This window comes from Triticum dicoccoides, chromosome 5B (genome assembly GCF_002162155.2).
Source record: "Triticum dicoccoides isolate Atlit2015 ecotype Zavitan chromosome 5B, WEW_v2.0, whole genome shotgun sequence".
Classification (NCBI taxonomy): Eukaryota; Viridiplantae; Streptophyta; class Magnoliopsida; order Poales; family Poaceae; genus Triticum; species Triticum dicoccoides.
This window is the reverse complement of record NC_041389.1, coordinates 627,908,147-627,913,796: the sequence shown is the minus strand read 5'-3', so window position 1 is coordinate 627,913,796 and position 5,650 is coordinate 627,908,147.

The following is a 5,650-nucleotide window of genomic DNA, read 5'->3' as shown; positions in this document are numbered from 1 at the left end:
AATGAAATTTAAAATATCAAAATCTGAAAGAAAAAAAGTATTTTGGAACTAATTGCCTGTTTGCTGTATTTTTTCATTTTACAGCCCATGTATTATTACTTATAGCCCATTTTCTGGGCAAAATGCATCCCTCCTCGTCTTGAAAGATTTCCGGCCCAGCAGGGCATAGAAAAGCAAGTAGGCCTACGTTGACTATTCTACAAAAAACAAAATAGTTGGCTAGCCATTTTCAGAAAGGAAAAAAATAAACTGGGCTGCTCATGTGCTAAACATATTAAATAAAAGCCTGGGCTAGACGGGCCACAGGTTCCGCACAACCTAGTTGATACCCTTCTCCGTCCAAAAAAACAAAATTACTACGCGCGCTGCTGGGTCCCTACTGTCATCCTCACCATGTACAGTCATCTCCTTATTCCTCTCGGTTGTTGACCATGTTGACAACACCGGAGGGTGGCGCCGCGGCTAGCGAACCAAGGCGGAGGACGATGGTGAGGCCTCGGACGGGAACGAACAGGAGCCGGGGAAGATGCGCAGAGTTTTAGGGTGCGATGTGGCCACGATGCGTGCGCGGCAGCATAGCCAGCCATGGGAGGCGGGAGCAGGCGGTCCCGCCGGCGCTGGTTTGGCTTTGGCGGCTCGAGGAAGAAGAGACTGAAGAAACACGACATACATTGAATGTCAATCCAACGGTCAAGGTTGGCACAATCGTTTATTGACTAAGCTGACACTAAGTAGCATACTTTTTTATATATATGAAGAAAAGAAAAACTAGGCTCGTTCGCCTGATAACATTCCCGAAACTGCGACCGTTCGATCTTGTGTCGCAACTAAAATTGTGAGGAAAATGCGTTTGTCTGCCGTCCTCCTCCTAGGGAATGTTCGCCACATAAGTGACTAGCACCCTTGGTTTTCAACCGAGAGGTCTTGGGTTCGAGTCCCAGGAAGTCTCAATTTTGTCCTCCTTCTTCCTCGCAAAAAAGGGAAAGACAATCAAATACTTGAGAAGGCGTACAGAACAAACTAGTGTACCAGTAAGGAGACGTTGCTGAGTTTTAGAAAAAAGAGAGACGTTCTCCTGTAGCTGGTTTGAATCCAAACCTAGACTATGACTATATATGGTGCTATGCTACTCTACAAGTAATGAAACTGACATATCCAACATTCACTTCTCCTCTTCTCTACTTACTCTGCCTAGCATCAGAAGCTCTGGCCGCAGCAACCATGTCCGCTGGTTGCTTGTCCACCTCCTCTTCAGCAGGCAACAACCAGATATGCGCCAAGTCGCCACCCGTACCATCGCCTGTGGGTCTCATCACACCCCCACTGGCACGCGCACCGCAGTCGATTGCTCATCGCAACCCGCTGCTGTTGGTGTGGTGCCACTGCTGCAAATCATGCAGAGTCATCCGTCGCGTCTCAACCACAATCCTCAACCCTGGCCGAGTCTTCTACAAACCGAATCATGGGGTAATAATATGTTTAAGTGTTGTTCTGCTGCTTTCAGTTGCTGATTTTTTTAATAGTTTGGTTGATGATCTTCCAATTTGATTCGTGTAGAAAAGGGAAGATTCATGTGATTTGTATTTCTGGGAAGTTGCTGATGTGGGGGAATGCAACTACGCTGATTATTTGGTTAGCCGAGGAATCCCAATACGAGAAGGTTGGGGTGTTGGACAAGTAACTGAAGGAATGACAGAAGAGGAAGATGCAGAGCAGAAGGTTAAAGATGCAGTTTCTCTGATCATGGCCAAGCAATAGATGCTAAACGGCCTTGACAACAATGAGGAGATGAAAGAGCTTGTGAAGATAATGGGCAAAACCGATGTGCTCTGTAGGATGATTGTCTCTTTATTTGCAGTGTATGTAGCACTCATGATGTATTCAGTGGCTATGACATGAGAACTTTGCTGAAACTAGTAATGAATGAAACTTGTGTAGCAGGCTGGGCGTAGTGTTGTGAACATCTAATAATTTCTATTAACGGAAATCAGGGGGTATCCCCTTTTGCTCATAAATACATAAATAGCAGAGGCCCTTTTGGTAATAAATAAATAAATAAATTAGAAGAGGCCCTGTCGGGTCAGCTTTGTTCTCATTTGAAGACGTCGAGCAAATTGCAGTCCAACAGCAAACTATGTCATCAAATTCAAGTTTCACAGCCAAATATGAGTACAACTAAACAACATTGTCATCATGTTTTAGTTGTCATACAATCACCAAACACAAATCAACATACATAGCAAGTGATGTTCTCACAGCAAGATACTAAACAACATGTTCATCAGGTTTCAGTTGTCATAGCAAACACAATTTCACATAGTAGATAAAAAATGTCTTCTGACAGGCAAATACAACAAAAGCAATGTAATCATCATCCGCAGCAGCAGCGTCAACATCTTCACCATGTGTATCAGTCTGAATCGTAATTCCCCATGGTCTCATCTTATTCTTCGTCCTCAACGTCCTCGAACGTTGGCTTCTTCTTGATCAACTCTTGTATGTCCACAGCATGACAGGCAATCTTTTCGCCGGCGTCATAGACGTGATGGTTCTCAAAGATATTAGGAACATCTGTGTTATCTTGTACATCAGGAGCAGTGTGATGTCTACTACACAACCTTCTTCTTGTAGACATTGTTGGGCCTCCAAGTGCAGTGGTTTGTAGGACAGTAGCAAATTTCCCTCAAGTGGATGATCTAAGGTTTATCAATCCGTGGGAGGCGTAGGATGAAGATGGTCTCTCTCAAACAACCCTGCAACCAAATAACAAAGAGTCGTCCCGAACACACCCAATACAATCATAAATTGAATAGGTGCACTAGTTCAGCGAAGAGATGGTGATACAAGTGCAATATGGATGGTAGATATAGGTTTTTGTAATCTGAAAATATAAAAACAGCAAGGCAACAAATGATAAAAGTGAGCGTAAATGGTATTGCCATTCCGGGAAACAAGGCCTAGGGTTCATACTTTCACTAGTGCAAGTTCTCTCAACAATAATAACATAACTGGATCATATAACTATCCCTCAACATGCAACAAAGAGTAACTCCAAAGTCACTAATAGCAAGAACAAACGAAGAGATTATGGTAGGGTACGAAACCACCTCAAAGTTATCCTTTCTGATTGATCTATTCAAGAGTCCGTAGTAAAATAACATGAAGCTATTCTTTCCGTTCGATCTATCATAGAGTTCATACTAGAATAACACCTTAAGACACAAATCAACCAAAACCCTAATGTCACTACTACGTCTTGAGCTTGCGTTAGTTTTCCTTGAAGAGGAAAGGGTGATGCAGCAATAGTAGCATAGGTATTTCCCTCAGTTTTTGAGAACCAAGGTATCAATACAGTAGGAGGCTCCTCAAAAGTCCCACGCACCTACACAAACAAACAAAGAACTCGCAACCAACGCAATAAAGGGGTTGTCAATCCCTTCACGGCCACTTGCGAAAGTGAGATCTCATAGAGATAGTATGATAAGATAAATATATTTTTGGTATTTTTATAATATAGATTGGAAAAGTAAAGTTGCAAATAAAAGTAGACTGAAAGCTTATATGATAAAAGACAGACCCGGGGGCCATAGGTTTCACTAGTGGTTTCTCTCAAGATAGCATAAGTATTACGGTGGGTGAACAAATTACTGCCGAGCAATTGATAGAAAAGTGAATAGTTATGAGATTATCTAGACATGATCATGTATATAGGCATCACGTCCGCAACAAGTAGACCGACTCTTGCCTGCATCTACAACTATTACTCCACACATCGACCGTCAGCATGCATCTAGAGTATTAAGTTCATAAAGAACAGAGTAACGCATTAAGAAAGATGACATGATGTAGAGGGATAAAATCATGCAATATGATATAAACCCCATCTTTTTATCCTCGATGGCAACAATACAATACGTGCCTTGCTGCACCTGCTGTCACTGGGAAAGGACACTGCAAGATTGAACCCAAAGCTAAGCACTTCTCCCATTGCAAGAAAGATCAATCTAGTAGGCCAAACCAAACTGATAATTCGAAGAGACTTGCAAAGATAACTTAATCACACATAAAAGAATTTAGAGGAGATTCAAATATTTCTCATAAATAAACTTGATCATAAACCCATAGTTCATCGGATCTCGACAAACACACCGCAAAAAGAGTTACATCGAATAGATCTCTAAGAAGATCGAGGAGAACATGGTATTGAGATCCAAAAAGAGAGAAGAAGCCATCTAGCTAATAACTATGGACCCGAAGGTGTGTGGTAAACTACTCACAACTCATCGGAGGGGCTATGGTGTTCATGTTGAAGCCCTCCGTGGTTGATTCCCCCTCCGACGGAGCTCCGGCGAAGGCTCCAAGATGGGATCTCGCGGATACAGAAGGTTACGGCGGTGGAAATAGTTTTTCGTGGGCTCCCCTGATGTTTTCGGGGTACATGGGTATATATAGGAGGAAGAAGTACGTCGGTGGACGCCCGAGGGGGCCACGAGATAGGGGGCGCGCCCTGTAGGGGTGGGCGCGCCCTCCACCCTCGTGGCCACCTCGGCTGCTTCTTGACTTGCACTCCAAGTCCTTTGGATCACGTTTGTTCCAAAAATCATGCTCCTGAAGGTTTCATTCCGTTTGGACTCCGTTTGATATTCCTTTTCTTCGAAACACTGAAATAGGCAAAAAAAATCAATATGGGTAGGGCCTCCGGTTAGTAGGTTAGTCCCAAAAATGATATAAATGTGTAAAGTAAAGCCCATAAACATCCAAAATGGGTAATATAATAGCATGGAACAATAAAAAATTATAGATACATTCGAGGCGTATCAAGCATCCCCAAGCTTAATTCCCGCTCATCCTCGAGTAGGTAAATGATAAAAACAGAATTTTTTGATGTGGAATGCTACCTAGCATAATTCTCAATGTAATTTTCTTTATTGTGGCACGAATGTTCAATTCCAAATGATTCAAACTAAAAGTTCATATTGACATAAGAAACAGTAATACTTCAAGCATACTAATCAAAGCAATCATGTCTTCTCAAACTAACATGGCTAAAGAAATTTCATCCCTACAAAATCATATAGTTAGGCTATGCTTCATTTTCTTCACACAAAAATGCTCCCATCTTATACACCCCCGATGACAAGCCAAGCAATTGTTTTGTACTTACATAATCTCAAAAAAATTCAACTTTCACGCAATACATGAGCGTGAGCCATGGATATAGCACTATGGGTGGAATAGAATATGATGATGGGGATTGTGTGGAGAAGACAAAAAAGAGAAAGTCTCACATTGATGAGGATAATCAACGGGCTATGGAGATGCCCATCAATTGATGTCAACATGAGGAGTAGGGATTGCCATGGAACGGATGCACTAGAGCTATAAATGTATGAAAGCTCAACAAAAGAAACTAGTGGGTGTGCATCCAACTTGCTTGTTCACGAAGACCTAGGGCATTTGAGGAAGCCCATTGTAGGAATATACAAGCCAAGTTCTATAATGAAAAATTCCCACTAGTATATGAAAGTGACAACATATGAGACTCGCTATATGAAGAACATGGTGCTACTTTGAAGCACAAGTGTGGAAAAAGAGATAGTGACATTGCCCCTTTTTTATTTTTATTTGTTTTTTCTTTGTTTTTTTGGGC